The 19,988-nt window shown below is 49.7% G+C and overlaps 1 protein-coding gene across 1 annotated transcript in view; it reads left to right on the plus strand.

The window, feature by feature from the left end:
• LOC147729474 (uncharacterized) overlaps positions 1-19,988 on the plus strand; it is a 71,674-nt gene that overhangs the window by 39,710 nt on the left and 11,976 nt on the right. The gene's annotated exons all lie outside the window — the stretch shown is intronic.

Raw genomic sequence — 19,988 nt, forward strand, 5'->3', positions numbered from 1 at the left:
CATGAGATCAGGACATCCGATATTTATGAGAAGTAAACATTAGATATTTATGAGAGCAGTAGCATATCATATATTCCATTTTATGCATGCAATTTATGCTGTGTGTGCAAATGTTTTCAATGTCATTGAGGTCCCTTGTGATTTAAACAGATTGAAGCTTTATGCGACACACTCATGTATCAATTTGGTGCAGAACAAGCCACTAAAAGCATAACATAACACACTGTGTTACAGACCATGTTATGATCATGAGTTTTTGACCAAAATATTTTGAATGCTGAAACTTGTTGCTCTTCTAGCCAAACATTGCCACAAATCAAGCACTGAAAAAGCCCAGGCTTTATCGTCACATGGAGCTAAATGTGTCGAGTGAAGCTTTAGCGTAGATTTCACAGCACCTTTCCTAGCTGAAATGTCTTTAGTGTGCATTTTTTGCTCTCCTCAGAAGTCATTTGTTTGGATAAGCGGAATTTCAATTACGCAGCGGAATTCATGCAGTTTTGAGAATTTAGCTGTATTTTAGTTTTTTTAAATTCCTGAATTTCCCCCACATTGCATAGTCACACCACACTATTTGGACATTAATAGTGTGGGCGCAATGCAGTGGCGAGTGGCTGTCGTGATATGTTTTTTGTGTGAAATGCATCCTTGCATATGAAGGACCTGAGAATAGAATATATAATACTAAATATAATATAATACTAAATGCGAGATTTCTTTTTTGCTCGAATGTTTGCATAATTACACAAAAGCATATTACACTCACCTCTCTTGTCTTATTGAGTTGGGTCGCGAAGAAGCTTCACTCTATGCTCTTGTCTTATTGAGTTGGGTCGCAGAGAGGTTCACTCTTTGCTCTTGTCTTCTTGAGTTGGGTTATAGAGAGGCATCACTATGCTCTCATTTTTAAGAGTTGAGTCGAGGTTAGGCTTCACTCTATGCTCTCATCTTTAAGAGTTGAGTCGAGGTTAGGCTTCACTCTATGCTGTCATCTTTAAGAGTTGAGTCGAGGTTAGGCTTCACTCTATGCTGTCATCTTTAAGAGTTGAGTCGAGGAGAGGCTTCACTCTTTGCTCTTGTCTTCTTGAGTTGGGTTATAGAGAGGCATCACTATGCTCTCGTCTTCTTGATTTGGGTGGCGGAGAGGCTTCACTCTATGCTTTCATCTTTAAGAGTTGAGCCGAGGTTAAGCTTCACTCTATGCTCGTGTCTTCTTAAGTTGGGTCGTGGAGAGGCTTCAATCTATGCTCTCATTTTCTTGAGTTGGGTTGCGAAGTAACTTCACTCTATATGCTCTCGTCTTATTGAGTTAGGGCATGGAGAGGCTTCACTATGCTCTCATCTTCTGGAGCTGGGTCATGGAGAGGCTACACTCTATGCTCTTGTCTTCTTGAGTTGGGTCGTGGAAAGGGTTCACTCTATTCTCTCTTCTTCTTGAGTTGGGTCACGAAGAAGCTTCACTTTATGCTCTCATCTTCTTGATTCGGGTTGCGGAGAGGCTTCACTCTATGCTCTCATCTTTAAGAGTTGAGCCGAGGTTAAGCTTCACTCTATGCTCGTGTCTTCTTAAGTTGGGTCGTGGAGAGGCTTCAATCTATGCTCTCATTTTCTTGAGTTGGGTTGCGAAGTAACTTCACTCTATATGCTCTCGTCTTATTGAGTTAGGGCATGGAGAGGCTTCACTATGCTCTCATCTTCTGGAGCTGGGTCATGGAGAGGCTACACTCTATGCTCTTGTCTTCTTGAGTTGGGTCGTGGAAAGGGTTCACTCTATTCTCTCTTCTTCTTGAGTTGGGTCACGAAGAAGCTTCACTTTATGCTCTCATCTTCTTGATTCGGGTTGCGGAGAGGCTTCACTCTATGCTCTCATCTTTAAGAGTTGAGCCGAGGTTAAGCTTCACTCTATGCTCGTGTCTTCTTAAGTTGGGTCGTGGAGAGGCTTCAATCTATGCTCTCATTTTCTTGAGTTGGGTTGCGAAGTAACTTCACTCTATATGCTCTCGTCTTATTGAGTTAGGGCATGGAGAGGCTTCACTATGCTCTCATCTTCTGGAGCTGGGTCATGGAGAGGCTACACTCTATGCTCTTGTCTTCTTGAGTTGGGTCGTGGAAAGGGTTCACTCTATTCTCTCTTCTTCTTGAGTTGGGTCACGAAGAAGCTTCACTTTATGCTCTCATCTTCTTAATTTGGGTGGCGGAGAGGCTTCACTCTATGCTCTCATCTTTAAGAGTTGAGTCGAGGTTAGGCTTCACTCTATGCGCCTGTCTTCTTGATTTGGGTCATAGAGAAGCTTCACTCTATGCTCCGGTCTTTCTGAGTTGGGTTCAGGAGAGGGTTCACTCTATGCTCTTGTCTTCTTGCGTTGGGTCGTGGAGAGGCTTCAAGCTAGGCTCTCTTCTTTTTGAGTTGGGTCATGAAGAGGCTTCACTCTATGGTCTCATCTTTAAGAGTTGAGTCAAGGTTAGGCTTCACTCTATGCTCGTGTCTTCTTGAGTCGGGTCACGAAGAGGCTTCACTCTATGCTCTTGTCTTCTTGAGTTGAGGAGAGGCTTCACTCTATGCTCTTGTCTTCTTGAGTGGGGTCATAGACAGGCTTCACTCTATGCTCTCATCTTTAAGAGTTGAGTCAAGGTTAGGCTTCACTCTATGCTCGTGTCTTCTTGAGTTGAGTCGAGGAGAGGCTTCACTCTATGCTCGTGTCTTCTTGAGTTGGGTCGAGGAGAGGCTTCACTCTATGTTGTAATCTCCTGAGTTGGGTCGCGGAGACGCTTCGAGGCTTCACTCTATGCTCTCTTCTTTTGAGTTCGGTCACAAAGAGACTTCACTCTTTGCTCTTGTCTTCTTCGGTTGAGTTGAGGACAGGCTTCACTCTAAGCTCTGGCCTTTTTGAGTTGGTTCGCGAAGAGTAGGTGGCTCCAGTCATTAATTACATCTGTGTGCTTATTTCGGGGAACAGCGTTTACAACACAACTTTTCCCACGCAGTACCTTTACCACGCAACTTTTACAACGCAAGTTGTTACAACGACTTGCACTGGGGGGCGCTGTAGGATAGGGAATAGTTTAATTTACTATCCAAAACCTTCCCTACTATCCACGGGGACTGGAGTTGGAATAGTAAATTAAACTATTCACTATCCAGCGCCCCCCAACGCAAGTCGTTGTAACGACTTGCGTTGTAAAACGTGCGTGGTAAAGGCATGCGTTGTAAAAGCATGCGTAGTAACAACATACTTCCCTGATCGGAGAAGCCTTCACTCTATACTTTTGTCTACTTGAATTGGGTCGAGTAGCTGAAACACGTCATCTTCATGATCTAAAGTACAGGGATCACCAAGATCTGGATATTTGGATTGAGTTGATTTATCGGCTTCATATGCCTGCCAAACTCCCTCTTCCCTTCTTATGGTTGCAGCAGTAGCAACGTATTCTCCTCAGACCCTCAGTATCTTCCCTACTCTTCTAGGGGTGTCAAGGTTCCCTGCCTCTGGTGTCGGTCTTTCTCAACCAGTTCAAAGATGGCCTCAAACTTCTGGATGCGGCAAGCTCCATGTCAGCAGCTTCAAAGGTAATCCGTCACGTGGGTTATGCGCTGCGGGTTGGACAGTAGATAAACTTTCTCCAACCAGGGGGCTGCTGGTGAGCCCTTCCTTCTTGGCAGACTGGAGTAGAGGCAGCCCATCTCTTTCTTGTAGGTGTGAAACTGTGATATATCCTTGGCAACATCTTTGTTTATGTGACTCTTCTCCCGAGCCACAGGCAGACCTTCAGGGACCAGAGGAGGAGAACCAAGGAGAGTCTTCCTGCTCCTTTGAAGTGCTGGTGACTCTAATGCAAGTGCATGCACCTAACTTCAGAAAACATTCTACAAGGAAGGGAGAAAGCGAAGGCTTTGCACCGAGCGATCGCCATGGACGTGTGAGACAGAAGCACAGAATAACCTCAACATTTGATGCACCCTACAGCCTTTGGGGTCACATGCATGCAGAGGTGGACCCCAACCCAGGGGCCCCCTACCTCATGTGTACCGAAGAACTGATCACACAAGAAATGAAATCAGGGGGTCAGCAGGCACAGGGCCTTGCACCCGAGGAGGTGCTCAGATGAAAAGACCGGTACCCCGACTCTAATCCAACCTCAAACTAGACCCCTCCAAATCCAGTAACCCTCTTACCAAATGCTCTGTGAAATCTTGGAAACAACCACTGGCCACATGGATGGGTCCTCGTCCTCATCCTTCAGAGCGAGCGAAACTTTGAGGTGGTCACTGGTGCAGATGCCTCGTTGAGACCCCAGGTCTCTGGGGTCCCCAACTCCAGCTTCTCTCCCCCAAGGATCCCAGTCAGATGGCCTGACTCCTAACTCACTCACCGAGGTGCCGGCTCAGCAATGCCTGGTCTGCTCCCTGGTGTATGTTTGCAGTTCCCCCCCTGCAGCTCTACTCACACAGCAACACTCCACACATTGGCTGCCAGAGGCTTGTGTGATTTAAACAGGCGCGGTTCGTCCGTTGGGGGGTAGCCCCCCTGCCCGAAGCTGCCCGCAGCTCCCTCAGCGTCAATCATGTCAATGAATCAACATGATGTCAGACCGCCCTGCCCCTTCAGAGTCTGAAGGGGTGGGCGGTCTGGCGTCATGTTGATTGATTGACATGATTGTACAGGCGGCAGCACAAGTGCGCATGCGTGGGGACGGAGGGTGAATTATTACCCGTGCCCATGCATGCGCACTTGTGTTTTTGCGACGTTGTGCGTGCCCATTAGGAGCCCTAATGGGCGTGCTGCGGGCGAGAAGGTACCTGTGCCCCTGGCGCCAGGATTGGCCAGGGGCGCTGTGAGCCTGTGACGTGTGGGGAGCAGAGCCCAGAGGTGGCGTGGACCGGGACCGGCAGCAAGGTAAATGTGTGTGTTTTTCTTTTATTTTAAAGTGTTTGGTGCAAGCGTGCGTGTATGCATGAATTTTTGGTGGAGAGTGTTGCGAATGGATGTGTTTGTGTGTATGCGTGTGTGAATACATTTCTTTGAGTGTTGTGTATGGGGAGTATGGGGAGGAGGGTCGGGGGGGGGGGGTCGCCGCCGGCCTGAGTGGCCTGGGGCCCGCACTCGCAAATCAGTTTGCGCCCACCACTTGAAAATTTGACCAGCCGCCCCTGGATTTAAAGCCTCTTGGCGCTAAGTAAGGCTGTTTAAGAATATTTCACTGGCTTCCCTTGTCCATGTTGTTGTCAAAACATTGTATCTGGTGCACTGGGCTTTCCACCTAGCTTCCTAAATATCCGGTTAGAAGGGAACAGAATTGAGGAGAAGAAGCCTGCCACCAGATATTACTCCTGCCATGTCTCGGTCATGGGGATAAGTCACCCAAGATAAAAGGAGTACCACTTTGGGTGGGTTTCTATTACACAGCGAAAAGGAAGAGCAGGAAGTCACGGGGACTCTCTGCCAGGGAGTGTCGACCCTTCAAGAAGGCTGAACATGAGGGTGAAACACTGCTTGTCTGACCTTCCATCACTAACCTGGACGTGAAGGAGACAGCACAACCATGGTGGGAACACAGACCCCTGCAGCTCCCGTGATGCGGGGGAGGGGAGAGGGGGCAGCTCTTTAGGGGGTCCATGACACTTCAAAGGGGCCCCATTCACCCCAGAGCCTATGGTTATCTGTGAGCTATGGGAGATTGGAGGGCCCGCTTCTGTTTCTATTTCTAGGGGCCCCCATCATTGGCCAATGACCATTCTGCATCCGCTTCTAAGGCAGTCAAAACCTCCCACGTGTTTCATGCCTGTAAGGCTGGTTTGAGGCTCGAAGGGGCATATTTACAAGCCGCTATCGCCACCACAAAGTCACTTGTCACAACTTGGTGGCAACAGGGGCTTCACCTTATTCACAAGACAGCAAGCATTGAGCCACTTAATGTCTCTTAATTTCGCCTTTTAAATGAGGCCCCCGTTCACGCTACGCTTAGCGTGAAAGGGGCGTGCAATGGGTGTTCCATCACAACACCAATCGATGTTGATGCGGATCCATATTTACAAGGGTGGCGTAAACAAGGGGCAGCTCCAAAATTAAGACCAGTCTTCAGGCGCAACGAGGAGAAATGTTACATTTCTCCTCGTTTATGCTGTTTCTGTGTGTGCTGCATTGGAAACAGCAATTAGCAGTTAGCCAAGAATCTGGGGATCAAGATCGATAATGGTCTGACGTTGAGATCACAGATCCTGGGCCTAACTGGTACTTGCTTCGGCCTCCTCAGGATGCTCCTCAAGTTTTTGCCTCTGCTCCCGGAGGATCATAGGAAGATCACGGTCCAGGCCATAATTGGCTCGAGAATGGACTACTCTAACGTCCTTTATATCGGCTTACCGGAGTATCTTTTGCAACGGCTGCAGGTGGTCCAGAATTCGGCAGCACGGGCCATTTTTGGCCTGCCCGGGCGAGCTAGAACTTCTGGCCTTCTGCAGTCACTTCATTGGCTGCCCATGCGGAAGCGGATAGTTTTTAAGGCCTTGACCTTGGCCCATAAGGCTCTTCACGCTTCTGGAGCGAAATATCTCCAATAGAGGCTAGCTTTCTATTGCCCTGCCCGTTCCCTGAGATCTGAGTCTCTGTTTCTCGCCGTGGTCCCCCGTGTAAAAAGGGCACGTACTGGGGGGGCGGTCCTTCAGGTTGCTGGCACCACAGCTTTGGAATACTTTGCCAGTGGCATTGCGCAGTACCTCCAATTTGCTGGCTTTCAGGAAGGGCCTGAAAACCTGGCTTTTTACTCTTTAGATATGAGTCTTGGCTTTCTGCTTCGTGGTCTCTTTATTTCCTGCTATTTTCCTTGTTATGTTTTTTGGTACAGGTTTGCAATAAAGCGCCGGGACACTCTTTGGAGTAGCCATGCGCTATAAAAGACAAATATAACATAACATAACATAACATAACATGCCTTTGATTGTTTATGTGCAGGAAGGGGTCCCACTCTGCACATAAACAATCATTAAACAACGATGACGTTTGCAACGTGTAGGTGTGCTGCATTCAGCTGCACATATTGAAGGTTCAAAAGGCCCTTTCAGGTTGGTTATGTGCAGGAAGAGGGACCGTCTTGCACATAAACAAGCTTCCCTCAATGCAAGCACCCTTGCACTATAATGTGCCTATGTTGGCGCTAGGGTGCTAAGTTTAGCGCAAACAGAAGGGGAAACGCAGGGCTGCACCATATTCTAGTAAATACGATGCAGCCTGCGTTTCTAACTTAACAAAGCGTGTTGTTAGCCTTCTTGGCTTTACGACACGCTCCGCCACTCTCCTAGTGAATATGTGTTCTTCTTGCGTGCAGACAGGAGTGCCTGGAAGCCTCTGTTCCTTCCCACAAGCACACGAGGCGCAGATTGTGGTTTTGAAGATCTGTCCTGACCCCCTGGCACACTGTGATGGTGTCAGTGAGTCATGGGCTCTGGGGCAGAGTGACAGGTGGACGTGTCGGGCCAGCAGAGCACGGAGCGCCTTTGTGTCCCTGAGCCCGGGCACTCAGAGCCTGGATTAGAGGTTGTTTATGTACCTGCAGGATGGTCCGCCAAGCATGAAAGCCCCAGCTGGACCTGCGGCACGAGGCAAAGAGGTGCTCCACTGAACAAACTTTCCATGTACTCGTTTATATAGAAACAGGCACGCGCACTCCTTTATCATAGCATAGCGCTTAAAAATAAGCCTCATGTAAACAGTCCTACATTAATCACGGAACTGGAAAGAGAAGAAGGGACGAGAGATGCCACAAACATCTCTGGCCACTCATGAAGGTCCAGGCTGCTCACTGTGAGCAAACATCACCTCCCTCCCTGAAGGATCCACGGAGTGGATTCCAACCCCAGCAAGAGAAGCCCTTCTTTCATCTTCCAGAGGTCCCTCTAGAGGGTTTAAACTCTCGATGTCCAGGAGGGCAGTCCGAGGCTCCAGCAATGGACCACCCCGGCTGGACACACTGGGGGATCTGTCAGCTGTTTCAGCCATCAGGACTGTTGTGGAAGGACAGATGATTACCCCCAACCTTCCCTCCCTCATCTGGAATCATCAAGTGACGAGGCGTGGGCGAAATTCATGTCATTTGCCTTCAAATATTTATGTGAAATATCAGCAAAATTACACAAAATCCAAATCCGTTATTTAGTGCAATGTTTTAGCGCGAAATGACTACTTGCATCAATTTACGACATAATGACACAGCTGTGGTAAAAATTAAGCCTGGAAGGAGTTCACGGAGATCTGATACGCGGAACTCTGCAAAGTGCAAAAACAAACTCTGCCGCACTACGCGGAGCTCCGCAAGTGGCGTAGCGGGTTGGATATATGTTGTTCACAGCGCTTTTCAGCGCCAGGTGTTTGTCCGCACTGTGCAATCATCGTGAACAGCACCATGCACAGCGTAAGTGGGCGCTGCTTCCGCTCTGCCTCTCGTGTAGATTAGTATTCGAGCAGCAGCTTTCTCAACGTGAGCGGATAGTTTCTCAACACGAACCGTCACGATCATACGCGGCCACTCACAATGAGAAATCTAACCGCCTTTGTTGAGAAATCTCACCTGGAAGTTGATTTCCTATGCTCGCACTCACCAACTTGATGTTGATTGACTTTACAGAGACTCTAGGGGTCCGTACCCTTCGGAAGGACACTATTGACCACGGGCGACAGCTTCTTTACAGCGACTCTAGGCGTCTGACCCTTCGGAAGGACACTACTGGACATGGGCGGCAGCTGTTTTACAGAGACTCTAGGGGTCTGAACCCTTCGGAAGGACACTACTGACCACGGGCGACAGCTCTTCACAGAGACTATAGTGGTCTAAAGCATATCTTTCGCTAGACACATTCAAATAGAGAAAACATGGATCTGAACTTTTCCACCATAATGCCCAAGCTGAGTACATGCAAAACTAAGTATTCCATTGTTACAGAGGGGACATACGCATTATTCAATGGAGAAAACACTCCAAGCCCCTACCACTGCCACGAAAGACTGTCAACGAGCAGTAAAAACATGGTTTTTCTAAAACAATGTTCAGAGGCCATCATGAGACGTGGTGGCAGCGATCACAGTGTTATCACAGCTAAAATGGTGTCCCAGCTTTTCAATGTAGTGCAGGGCATTTTATCCAATTCAAAACTAATGATGGGAATACTTCGCGACCCACCGACCACTTTCGATACAGTAGACCACACCACTCTACTGACAGACTCAAGAATACTGGAGTAGATCTCTTAGCCCGGATCAAATACTTTTTGATGGACTAAACTTATTCCATCTGCACTACTTCTACCTTAGACACCACAACCACCATCAAATACCGAGTGCCTCAGGACTCAATCTTAAACCGACTCTTTTCAGTGTGTAGAGGCTTCCCTGGCAGCCTCAGTCGGGTCGTGGCGTTAAAGCTGTTGTGGATATCTGCGATTTTGCGATGACAGAAGGTGTTGAGCGAGTCGCACAGGTCTTGCGAGGGTGGGATGTTATTGGTGTTGGAGCTTGGGTTGGAGAGTTGCTTCATGATGTTGAAGAGCTCTTTGCTGTTGTGTGCGTTGTTGTCTAGTCGGTCTTTGAAGGAGGCCCTTTTGGCTGATCTGATGAGGTGGTGGTGTCTGCGGGTGGCATTTTTGTGGGCTGCGTAGCTGTCCGGTGTTCTTTCACGGAGCCACTTCTTCTCCAGCTTTTGGCAAGTTTGTTTGGAGGCCTGGAGGTCTTCTGTGAACCAGCTGGTTTTCTTGCTGGTGTGATTGTTGGAGGATTTCTTGAGTGGGTGAGGGTGTTGGTGCAGTCGTCGATCCACTGTCTGAGGTTGAGTGCGGCGGCGTTGGTGGGGTCAGCGGGTGGGCTTTGGGTGAGGGTGGTGGTTAGCTGGTCTTCGGTGACTCTGCTCCAGCAGCGGCACAGCATCTGTTGGGTGTGTTGGTGCGTGGTGGGTTTCCGGAAGGTGAAGTGGATGCAGCAATGGTCGGTCCAGTGGAGTTCGTTGGTGTGGTTGAAGGAGACGTGGGGGCTTGTGGAGAAGATGGGGTCGAGCGTGTGGCCGGCAGAGTGAGTGGGTGATGTGATGAGTTGTCTGAGTCCGAGGTTGGCTAGGTTGTCAATCAGGGTGGTGGAGTTGGTGTCGTTGTTGTTCTCGAGGTGGAAGTTCAGGTCCCCGAGGAGGATGTAGTCAGTGGAGGCGAGGGCGTGTGGGCTGACATTGTCGCTGATGGAGTCGCTGAACTGTGGTCGGGGTTCAGGGGGTCTGTAGACGAGGGTTCCTCTGAGGGTGGTGTTGGGGTCGGTGCAGATCTAGAAGTGCATTTGTTCGGCGGTGCTGAGGGTGTCATTGGTGCTGGTCGAGACTCTGAGGGTGTTCCTGTGGACAATGACGATTCCTCCTCCTACTCCATTGGTGTGGTCCCTGCGGGAGATCTTGTAGCCTTCCAGGATGGCTATGGCGATATCAGGTGCCGAGGAGGGGTTCAGCCAGGTCTCCGTCAGGAAGACGACAACTGGGTAGGTTGAGTCGAGAAGGTCTCAGAGTTCAACGGCGTGTTTGCGGGGGGAGCGGGTGTTGAGAAGGATGCAGTTGAGGTAGTTGGGTATGTTCCTGGTCGGTGGGCTGGCGGGTCGTGTGCTGGTGAAGCTGCAGTTCCGACAGGAGAAGGGTCCTTGGATGCGATTCGGGGTGGCCAGGCAGCATGCGTGTTGTTGACCGGTGTTGAGTGCGTGGAGGGTGTTGGCATCCTAGCGGTGTTGGGAGTCACGGGGGCAGGGGTTTTGGTGCTGGGTGTGGGCCAGGCGCGAACAGGCACAGACGGGCTTGCCTTTAAAGCGCCAGCGGTGCAGCCGCGCAGCCGCCACATTAAGAAGGGTAGGTGGGAGGGAGGAGCAGCTGGGAGGTGGGAACAGGCGAATGAGAGAGCGGTGGTAGGGCCGCAGGGGATGCAGCGGCTGGAAACTAAAGGGAAGACGGGCAAGGATACAGAAATAAAGAAAAGGGCACAGTAAGGGGGCACAAGGGCAAAGCACACAGCAAGTAATACAAGAAATACAAATACAAATTATAGTAAATAAAATGAAATAAAAGTACCAGGACATGAGTTCAAGCAGTGAGGGTCTCAAACCCCTGTCAGCATAAGTGGCAGCTGGGCTGAGGCGCGGGCACACCGGCGGTGCTGTGCGGTGTGGGGGTGACCTACCCAGGGTCAAGTGATAGATGGAATGCTTGAATTAATTTCCTCCCCCTAGAGATTATTCGGGGCCTCATTACAGTCCATCGTTTTTTTGCTCACCTTGCCACCTCAGTCTGGACCCAGCCGTATGCAAATCAGCCTTCACTCTGCCCCAATGGGAACAGCCCGGCTTGGACTGCCATTAGCACACAAAACCATCATACTTTGAAACCAATAAAAACTGTAATGCTCACTCACTATCAGATGTTTCAATGATTTATAATCCAAGTACAAACTCAGTTTCTGCTTTAATCACATTCCTGTTTTATTGTAAACTTGCATCCTAAGGGTGTCACAGTTTTATTCTTAACCAGGGTAGAACTCCCTGGAAGGTTGGAAACACGTGACCTGGTCTCCCCCTCAATTCCATGAAATCTGTTTGCTCTCTCTCTCTGTTAGGGGTATACCATAAAAAGTGCCGCTAAGTACTAGTTTTCCTAACAAAACCATGTGCTCTTCTGCTGCTGGAGTTGTTTCTACTGTTCTCACCATGCGAGTGTTTGGGGGTTCCTCCCACTCTTTAATATTATTGACGTGGCATACTCAGGAGGCATCATTCAGCCTGAATGTTCTAATCGATGCGTTGCAGATCCGTCTTCTCAAAGACTTTATAAGGCCAATGCCAATTGGCCAACAACTTATTATCACATGAGGTAAGTAACACTACCGCCTTATCTCCTCCTTCTAAAGACAGGAGGGGACCCTCTGTTTCACTACTCTTGATGTTTATGTGGAACTATCTGAAGATGTTCTGCTGCTCTCTGATGTTACGCAGAAAACCAGTTATTCAAGAGCAATAGTCCAATAAAGGAATAGTCTGTCTTTCCTCCTCTGCCCAGTCCTCTCAATCCAGGTCTGTTACCATTCACGGTTGTCTGCCAAAACTAATTTTAAAGGAGAGAAATCTGTAGACCCTTGTAGAAGCCCCCTGTAGAGTAAACAGTACTAACAGTAACACCGTGTCCCAATCGTTCCCACCTGGCAGCTTTTCTTAACATGACCTTCAGAGTTTTATTTATTAAACCCTTCTACCAGCCCATTGGTCTGCAGGTGATGTGCCAATGTTTTTAAATGGTGAATTTGTCATTCTTAGCAGATTTGGGCAATAAGGGTTGGCAAAAGTTAGTGCCCTGATCAGTAAATATTTTGCTGGCTCAGCTCACTAAAGCGAAATATGGAATCGGGGCTTCACAGATGTGGGCTGCATATTTTTCCTGTAAGACATATGTCTCAGGACAAACCAGTAACAAAATGTGCCAGTACTAAGATCTGTCTGTGTGTCCACTCTGATGGTTTCCATTAGGCCTGGGCTGTGAACTCTGCTCCGTTCATAGAGTTTGCAGTTTTTCATACTCCGGCACCATGGAGCTCGGATAGTTCCAAAAAACTCCGCTCTACGTAGCGGAACAACGTTTTTTCCTCGCTCAGACTCATCAATGGAAAGTGTGAGCGGGGAAAATGCAGCTTTAAACTGCTTCCCAGTGAGATTTCTCAGTGCGGGTGGTCGCGGATCGTCGCTACCGCTCGCGGTGAGAAACCTTCCGTTTGCATTGAGGACGCTGCCGCTCAAGTAGAGCTTCTACTCAAGTGGCAGAAGGAAACAGCATCCCCTTCTGCTGCGTGTGATGCTGTTCCCGCTCATTTTACAGCGCGGGACAATCACACGGCGCTAATAATCAATGCAAACAGGTGGAGATTAAGCACTCCCCTGCTCATCGATCTCTGCATGGCTTGGCAGAGTATTTTCTCAATTTTTTGAGTTTCGGATAGTGGAACTCTGTGAACTCTGCCCAGGCCTAGTTCCAATGGCCCAATTAAATTTATGATTATTCTCTGAAAATACTCCATCTAGATTGGAAATGGAGCCAGTGATAGTGTGTCCAGGGGTTTGCATCTGACACTGGAAGCACTACTTTACTAGCCATGGGCTGGCTTCCCTGTCCCAAGATTTTGGAGGCAACCACAGGGACGGAAGCGACCCCATCCCTGCCCATGTCATTGCAAGGAGTCTCCACTGACTCACTATCCAGCCCTTTGCGTGGGGAATCAACAGGGGAAGAGCGATACAAGGTCCACCGTGGAATCAAATGGTGGAGCAAACTAGGAGACACAGCCAGCCGGGATAGAGGAAAGAAAGGTCAGGCAGCAACCCATCCAGCCTAATAACAGGACTGGGGTACTGGGGGGGAGGGTTTTGGGGAGGGGTCTCATGGCGGATGCCAAAGAGGAGCTTGGAAGTGGCCAATGAAAACCTATGAGCAACAGCTCCTTAATCTCAATACACACCCTTCTTCGCTTCAAGGAGCTGGCTGCTTTCAAACACACTCTCCACAGGGCCCTGGCCCCCAGGCGGAGAGGTAATACAACAGGAGGCGGCCATTCCATCGCTGCCCTCAGGCCAGCCCACAAGCAGAAATCTTGGCAGCACAGACATGACACACATCGAAGCATAGTGGCTCAGAAGTTTGACGCTACAAAAAGACAAGAATAACTCTCACCTGGCAGACCAAAGAGAATGGTTGGGCCGGAAGGGGCTGGGTCAGTCATGTGGAACAGGGATCCTCGAATGACAGGGTGGTGACAGCAGTCCCTTCCTCGCCCCTCCCTGCTCCAGACCCTTGGGTCCAACATGGCCCACCATTGTAGAAGGCACAGTAACAGCCACTATTAAGAACATGAGGAATGCCGGGGCACAGGGCTGAGTGGGATTCCTGCTGCTGTGCTCAACAGTGCAATGCTTCTGGGTGACAGCTCTAGGACACTCTTCAAACACGCTTTCGCCGTGGCAAGAATATCAGCCTCCTGGGGGGGGCTCAATCCTCTTCCCCATTCATAAAAAGGGAGACCCTCTAACCCAGCAAGTTATAGGCTCGTGGCCCTTCACAATCCTGAAGCCAAGGCCTGTGCCCGCATCATTCTAAAGGAGCTGGATAGATGGGCAAAGGAAAAATGGATCCTCCCACCGCATCCACCTGGATTCAGGGCAGATGGTTTAACAATAACAGCATCTTACGCTGGCGCATTCATCCACACAAGGAGTAAGGAGGAAGCAGCCCCCTTTGCTCTGCTGTTTCATCGCTTTTAGTACCGCCTTCAACAGGGTGGACCGGGGAAGGCTATAGGGAAGCTCGTCCTATGGGGGATCACGCACCTGCTCCCTAGGGCGGTCACATCCTTACATCAGGGGACATGGGTCCAGGTAAAATCAAGGCCCACCATGGTGCCCCCCAACAATGGGCTCAAACAGGGCTGCGTGTTGGCCCCCCTCCTTCTCAATCTCTATACCACAGACTTGGGAGCGGCCTTGGAAGGAGCCGGTTCAGTTACACCAAGGCTGGGAAGACCGCGTCTCTCTATCCTGCAGTGTGTAGATGACCCTGCAATCATGGCCCCAACCAGAGGCGGCCTGCAGAGAGCCCTCCCTGTGCTCCACCGCGACAACCAGGAGAACAACTGCAGGTGAATCGGAGCAAAACCAACTTTGTAATTTTCAGCAAATTTCCCCATAAAAATGAATCCATTGTTAGCTGGGAGACCTACAAATACCGACAGCCCCAGCTTATAGCTACCTTGGAGTCTGGTTCTCAGAAAGGGCCCAACCAGCCATCCAACTGAGGCACCTCAGAACTAAGTCTAACAGTGTCACCCATACATTCCAAGCTTATGCTGACAGTTTTTAGAGCAAAACTGATCCCGGCTCTCAACTGCGGCCACTTGGTGCTTCCTGGTGCCCTCGACAAGTTTCCGATGAACTCCCAGATCAAGATGTATAAGAAAGTTTTACTCGCCCTCCCGGCGAGCCGGAAGAACGAGGCTGAGGCTGGATCTGGGCTTGGGAGTCCAGACCTTGGGTGTCAGAGGGTTCTAATAAACTAATATCTGAGGGTCCTGAGAGCCCAAGAGACCTGGCTCAAATAAAATCTGAAAACAATTGTTGACAAAGAGGTATCTCCCTGGCAAACATGGCTAGCAAAGGCAACTAGTACTTTGAAGATGAGGGCAGACAGCCTGCATACATTCCTTTCTTAGCCTGGAAAAAGCCATGAACAGGCAAGTGATATTAACCTCCTTTGAATGGGACGCACAGCAGATGGAGCCTTGATTATTCGCAAATAATCAAGGCTCCACCTGCTGTGCGTCCCATTCAAAGGAGCGACCGCCTGCATCACCCCGTGTTTCGCTCTAAAGGTGTCAGGTGCTGCAGGGTGGCATCAGATCTGTGCTTCTCTGTAAACACGCCACGCACCCTAGCAAGACGAGGTACATTTACAAGCCTTATTCGCCTCTCACTCACCGAAGCCCCTTCAGAGTGACAATAGCTCCTGGCGCACATTACAGGCTCAGCATTTAGCATTCAGCTTTTGGGAGAGCGGTCAACCAGCATTGACACCATCAAGGGCTCTGCATAGCCTTCTCCATGGCCATGCGGCCGCAGTCTGCAAATCACAGCCTTGAAAAGACCATCCTCTGGCACCATCACTGGTGAGGCTCAACTAGCGGCGGACGGGACGTCCAACCAGTTCAGATTAAAAGTAGCTTGAGCCCAAGCAGCATGAAGCCTCACTAGTTTGCACCGTGCACTTGATTCCCCTTTTTCCCTAACTCAGGTCACGTCTCCTCGTGCTCTAAGGTGCTAAACTTAATTGATCTAACTTTACCTTGTTTTAATCATTTCTGTTAACTTGGCTTAGAAGGTCCAATGGCTCTAATCCTGAAATACTTTTGTCTGTATTCTTTTAAAATCTCTGTCAATACTACGCTGGCTATAGTATCTGTTGTTTGATTTTAAGCGTACCAAGTCCTAGATTTTCTGCTCCCGTTCCCAGCGAAGGTACTCGAAAAGACAATCAACAATCAGCTCATGACACACCTGGAGCAGAACCCGCTACTCGACGCCTCCCAATCCAGCTTCAGCAGCGATCACAGCACCAATACCACCCTGATCGCACTCACTTTCGACATCCGAACCCTCCTTGACTGAGAAGAAACCACTGCTTTGATCCTCCGTGACCTCTCGGAAGCCTTTGGCACTGTATCCCACACACACTGTCCAAAAGACTCCACCACACCAGCATCCAAGGGGACGCACTCACCTGAAGAAACAAGACGATACACTTGCCATATTTGACCTCTAAACCCACCTAAGGTGTCCCCCCAGTGCTCACTCCTCAGCCCCACGCTCTTCAGTGCATACATGACCTCGCTGGCCAACATCATCAGATCCCAAGGTCTCAACATAATTTCCTACGCAGATAACACCCAACTCATCCTCTCACTCACCAACGACCCCACCACCACCAGAACCAACATGCACAGAAGCAGGACATACATCGCCGACTGGATGAAGAACAACTGCCTGTAGCTGAACCCAGACAAGACAGAAGTACTGATGTTAGGCAACAGCAGTAACACATGAAACGACTCCTGGTGGCCATCAGACCTAGGACCTGCACCCACTCCTTCCAACTAGGCTAGAAACCTCAGGATCATCACGGACAACAAGCTCACCATGAAATCACAGATCAATGCCGTATTCTCTGTCTGCTTCCTTACTCTGCGCATGCTACGTAAGATCTTCAAGTGGCTACCTGTACAAACAAGACACACCGTGACACAAGCCCTCATCACCATGTGACTGGACTATGGAAATGCCTCTATGTAGGAATCGCTGCACACTTTCAACAGAGACTTTCAGAGCATGCAGTACAACACAGCCAGACTCAACCTCAGCCTTCCTTGATAAACCCACATCACGCCCCACTTCAGGAAACTCCACTGGCTCCCCGTACTGAAGCCATGCAAATTCAAACTGCTGACGCGCTCATACACGGCTCTAAACAACCAAGGACCCGCCTACATTAACCACCGCCTGAACTGCCACCAACCATTCAATCAATCAGGCATTTGTGAAGCGCACTGCACACCAGCGAGGGTCTCAAAGCGCTGGGCGGGGGGAGGGTTACGTGCAGCTTTGCCTCACCCAAAGAGCCAGGTCTAGAGGCTCTTCCTGTATACTGCGCTCCACCTCCCTTTCACTTGCCCATACACCCCGCATCCATCGAAGCAGAAGTGGAGGACGCTCCTTCTCCCACACCGCAGCAAACAACTGGAACAGCCTCCCCACCACGCACCCCGGACCATCACCTCACCCCCAGAATTCCGAATGGCCCTCAAGACCTGGCTGCTCGAATCAGCCTCTGGGACCTGCGAGCGCCTGGATACCCCATCGGGCAATAAGCCGCGCTTTCAAAATCCTGACTGATTGCTGGCTTGAAAGTATGGTCTCGTGGGCACAGGTGTGGAGCCTCCTGTTGGTGAGCTCTTTCTAGGGCATGAGATGATGGGGGATCTGATGCCGTTCCGGTCTAAAAACAAACAGAGTTCAATATTCGAGCCAAGCCAAGGATTCTGATCTGGCTTGCATCCATTGGTGCCAGAAGCTTTTTATTTAGAAATACATAGGCATTTCGGCCCTATTCTCCACACTCAAAGCTTTGGGGACAACCAGAGGGAGGAGACTTCATGGGGTTCTTTTCTCCAGAGTCACCTCTGTCCCTCTTACCTCTGTCTTCTTTCTCTTTTATCCCTATGAACCAGTTCTCCTGCATCCATCGAGCTAGAGTCTCATAGACTCGGGCACATCTTGAATTCTAGGTGCATTTGTTTCCTGATATACCTGGCCTGGCTCCATCGCTTCTGTAAAGGAAGGGACAAGCGCTGTCACGCGACGCTGCCCTACTCAGCACGCTGCTCCCAAAAAGTATTCCTTAATAATTCTTTCCCGAATGCTCTCCTTAGAGAAGAACTCGTTACCTGCCAAGTCCTTCGTTTGGAAATAGAACGGATGAGGTGTTTTTGACGACTTCAGAGGTAGGAGATGGGGAGAGGATGTGGCCTAATGGCTAGGGCAGTCTACCTCAAATCTGGAGAACTGGGTTCAAGTCTCGGCAACGACGCTCAACATCCTGTGATTCTGGGCAAATCACTAAATCTCCCAGTGCCTAAAAAAAATGAATGTGTCCTTGTGTAACAACCCGGTGCTCATGTAAAGCGCTCTGATACCTGATACCTGATACCTGTGGGTCAAGTTCGCGCTAGATAAAAGACCTTGCAATGATTCAGATGAGTTTCCTTTTCAAACCCACAGCTATTCAGCATTTCTTGTTGTCTGGCTTCATAGCTGCTCCTTCCATCAGGATTAGAAGTGTGATGTGAGGCTTGCATTCACCAGTTAGTATGGACGCACTGTAGTGTCCCCACCGCTCCACAGGTCAAGGCGCTTTACTAGCAACCCGCTCAAATATTGTGAAGAAAGGCAGGGTCATCCCTGACTAAGCTTTGGAAGAGGGCGGCCGGTACATTGCGGTGGACCTGTGTATGGCTAGAGCTTCAGTGAGCTGGACCAAGCCTGCCTGATCCTTCTCTTGCACGGCCACCGCCTGGACACATGGGCTGTATGGCCAGTTGGCCAGCATTGAACGGTATCACAGGGTCCTCACCTGCAAAGTATGAGGGTGATTCAATACATCACCCTGGCTTCCAGCACATTGTGTAGACGCTTGCATGGTTAGATCTCTTTAGGGAGGAGGGTGTTCTGGTCACCCCCCCACACCTCCTTCTGTGGTTGGGGATTGGAGAGTGGATGGTTCCTCCCCACCCTGAATCCAGACTCTGATGGTTCATGGATTGACTAGAAGACTGCACTTAAAAAAGACAAGAAGCACAACAACCATGTTTTAGGAGTAGACAGAAGCCCCAGCGACCACTGCCTGCGCCGGAACATGCCATTGTCCACATTCACCGAGGGGGCGGCTCCCTGTGGACCCCTGCCCGCTTGCAAAGAGCGACCCCCTCATTTCAATTGGTGGTAAATATGAATGTTTTATGTCTGAGATTCTATCGAAAAAAACATGAATACATAAATAAGGAGTCGGAATGTGGGATGGATGTCCTGTACACGCCTCTCTCGAATATTGATTCGCAATCTTCTTCATGTGCCATTTTGCATTCACAGAGGCTATGCCCTACCTCCATGGTTCACACTACTATGCGGAGGTGACTCCTAAAGCTGGTGTTCCTGTCCTACCTACACAAGTCACCCTACTATGAGCAGAGGTCACTCCTAAAGCTGGTGCTCCTGACCCATCTGCACAAGTGATCCTACTATGAGCAGAGGTCACTCCTAAAGCTGGTGCTCCTGACCCATCTACACAAGTGACCCTACCATGAGCAGAGGTCACTCCTAAAGCAGGTGCTCCTGACCCATCTACACAAGTGACCCTACTATGCAGAGGTCACTCCTAAAGCTGGTGCTCCTGACCCATCTACACAAGTGACCCTACTATGCAGAGGTCACTCCTAAAGCTGGTGCTCCTGACCCATATACACAAGTCACCCTACTATGAGCAGAGGTCACTCCTAAAGCTGGTGCTCCTGACCCATCTACACAAGTGACCCTACCATGAGCAGAGGCCACTCCTAAAGCAGGTGCTCCTGACCCATCTACACAAGTGACCCTACTATGCAGAGGTCACTCCTAAAGCTGGTGCTCCTGACCCATCTACACAAGTGACCCTACTATGCAGAGGTCACTCCTAAAGCTGGTGCTCCTGACCCATCTACACAAGTGACCCTACTATGCGGAGGTCATTCCTAAAGCAGGTGCTCCTGACCCATCTACACAAGTGACCCTACTATGCAGAGGTCACTCCTAAAGCTGGTGCTCCTGACCCATCTACACAAGTGACCCTACTATGCAGAGGTCACT

The sequence above is a fragment of the Lissotriton vulgaris genome, chromosome 2_1 (genome assembly GCF_964263255.1).
Source record: "Lissotriton vulgaris chromosome 2_1, aLisVul1.2, whole genome shotgun sequence".
NCBI lineage: Eukaryota > Metazoa > Chordata > Amphibia > Caudata > Salamandridae > Lissotriton > Lissotriton vulgaris.